This window comes from Echinops telfairi, unplaced genomic scaffold, assembly GCF_000313985.2.
Source record: "Echinops telfairi isolate 266 unplaced genomic scaffold, ASM31398v2 ScPeMD7_7458;HRSCAF=8496, whole genome shotgun sequence".
Taxonomy (NCBI): Eukaryota; Metazoa; Chordata; class Mammalia; order Afrosoricida; family Tenrecidae; genus Echinops; species Echinops telfairi.
This window is the reverse complement of record NW_022111358.1, coordinates 12252705-12255477: the sequence shown is the minus strand read 5'-3', so window position 1 is coordinate 12255477 and position 2773 is coordinate 12252705.

Genomic DNA, 2773 nt, shown 5'->3' with positions numbered 1-2773 from the left:
CACCGGCACTGGATCCACAAGACTTTTCACCCACCGGCCTGTGATCTTCCTGCATTTGGCATCATTGCAAATGGCTTCCTGAAGAGGAAGTTATGGACTAGTATCGGCCATATGGGCTGATACCGGACATATGGCCTTGATCTGGACTGGGCTGGGATGTTTTCTCAATATACACTTGCTCTTTGATATAAAACTCTTTCTTCTACATATATGAGTGTTTCAGAATTTGTTTCTCTAGTCCACCCGGCCTAACACACCTGCGTTTGAACCGGCAGCCTCCTGAACTGAGAGAAAATACATTCCTGTTCTTTAAAGCCACACATGTGCTATTGCTGTTCCAGCAGCAGTAGAACTAGGACACATCTCCAGCCACTATGCCCCGGTCTGTGACCCTGTGAGATGTCAAGCCCCCACAGGGGCCCATCTGCCTGCTCCACACAACGTCGGGGTGGGCTGAAAGGATCTTGAGGCAGCAGCAGTCCCTTGGGACCAGGAGCTGAGACTGGGAGCTTGGTGAGCGGTGTCTAACCTTGACTAAGTGTTTTCTTGTTGTCATCCGCGAAATCTAACGCGAAGCCTGCAGAGAATATGCGGTAGAGACATATATTATACCCAGAGCTTTTTATCTCGTACATGTGACCCTGCCCATCACGAGCTGTGCGTTTTATTCTCGCTGGTGGGACAAAAACCGCCTCCCACTGCAGCATATATCAAGGGGAAGAATGTTGAACTTTCTTTGCATTAATATAAATAGCTGTTTAGGCCACATTCCCCGGCCCGGGACCCTCTGTTCGCCTGTCCTTCATCTACTCTATTTGGCATCTGGTTCAAGTTTGGTTTATTTAAAGCCCAGGTCTGCAGGCTTTTACATATTAAAGGTGCATTTTAAAAGAGCATTTTCTATTCTAATTTGGGGGAGCCAAGCTCTTTAGGGCTTTCAGGAGCAATGTCCACCTGATTTACATTTCCCCCACTGGAGCTGAGCCACAGACGCACATTAGAATGTAAATAATCGTGAGAGAACCATGTATCTTTAAAGATCCATTTTTCCTCTCTTTGAGGGGAGGGGGCCGGCGGGGAGGAACTGAGGTCTCCAGGTGGTGGGCGGCAGAGGAAAGAAAGAGGAGGGAGGAAGAGGAGGGTGGGGTTCTTAGAGAGGTGAGCTCCCAGGGAGGGAAGGAGGGGGCAGTTTAGAGGGCTGGGGCACCAGAGCCTGTGCAAGGTGGCAGCCTGCAGGGGTGGAAGGCCCAGCCTACTTTGTCTGAGGAGAGGCGACAGTGGTACAATGACACAAGTATTCAGCGACTGACTCCAAGGTGACCTTGAGCCATTCACTTCATCGCTCTGAACCTTTGTGTGCCCAGCCGGGCTGGGAACAAACCCAATCATTCCACACTGAGGAATGAGGAACAGAAGCGCTGACATCTGTAAGGTGCATGGCACAGAGCCTGGTACACAGTAGGTGAGCCACTTAACCCATGTCATGGCGGCGGCTGCTGGTGGTTGGGGAGGAGTCAGTCCTGACTGACGGTCAGGTCCTACCTTGCTCCTGTCTCCCTGGGAGAGCTGGAGACCAGTGCGCTCTTGCTCCCACCTGGCCATCCCCTAGGGTTTCCATTGGCTGCTTTCTGGAAACAGATCACCAGGCCTTTCTCCATAGTTCACCTTAGTCTAGAAGCTCCACTGAGATCTGCTCAGCGCCTAGCAGCCCCAAGCCCCCGCTGACAGGTTGTGGCTGTGCAGGAGGTACGTTGCCTGGGGATCAAACCTGGATCTCTTGAATGGAAGGGAAGACCTCTCCCACATCACCCATGCCTCAGTGTATTTAATACATGTCAGTGCTCACTGACTGATATTCCGATTGTTATGATGGTCGTGCTTGTCTTCTCTCCCAAGGTCCCGGACAGAGTGAGCATGGAGGAGTATATGTTAGCTGAGTAGCATGCATTCAAATGTCAAGAAATTTCCCAGGGTCTGAGTGTAGGCTGTAGACATAGTGTGCAGCCCTGGAAGAAGATGATCATTGAGGTACGGGGCCTCATCTCTACCACCTGCCCCTCTGACCTTCCTCCTCAGGGTCCCCATACTAATCAGGTTCTCAGTGCCCTTTGCCCAGGGCCACTCTCCCTTTTTGTTGGCCTGAGGGAACCTCCTTCAGTCTTCTCAGGAAGCCTGCCTGGCCCTTGATGCTGGGATAGGTCCCGCCCTGCACTTACCCCCCCACACCACTCACCACCCCATATGGTGATACTCCTGTGACTCCCCTCCAGCGACTAGACTGCACGCCCCAGGAGAGGGAGGACTGTGTCAGCTTGGCTCCCCATCAAGTCCCCGGCCTGGCACCTTTTAGGAGCTCAATGAAGAGTTGTTCAATGAATGGATCTCTTTGCAACCAAACCCTGGCGGACAGGAAATGCTCAACAAGTGACGGTCAAGTAAAATGCTAGAGTTGAGGGTTTGGAGACGTGACCAGTCTCATCAGGACGATGATCCGCTTGCAAGTTGTCGCAGTGCTGCCCATGGTGGTGTGCAAAGATTGCTCAGAAGGCGCTCAGGACAGGAGAGTGAGGAGGGCTTCTCAGAGGAGGTGGCAATTCACCAGGTCCTTGAAGAACAAGCGTGAGTTGTTCCAGAGAAAGGTGGGGAGATGTTGAACAGAGCAGGGATTTTGATGAGGGAGAGGCTTTGGAAGGGAATTCACAAAGGGATGGGATTCTTTTCGTGCGTATTGGACCAAGGTGCTCTTAGATAGTGAGATGGGACAGCACCCATC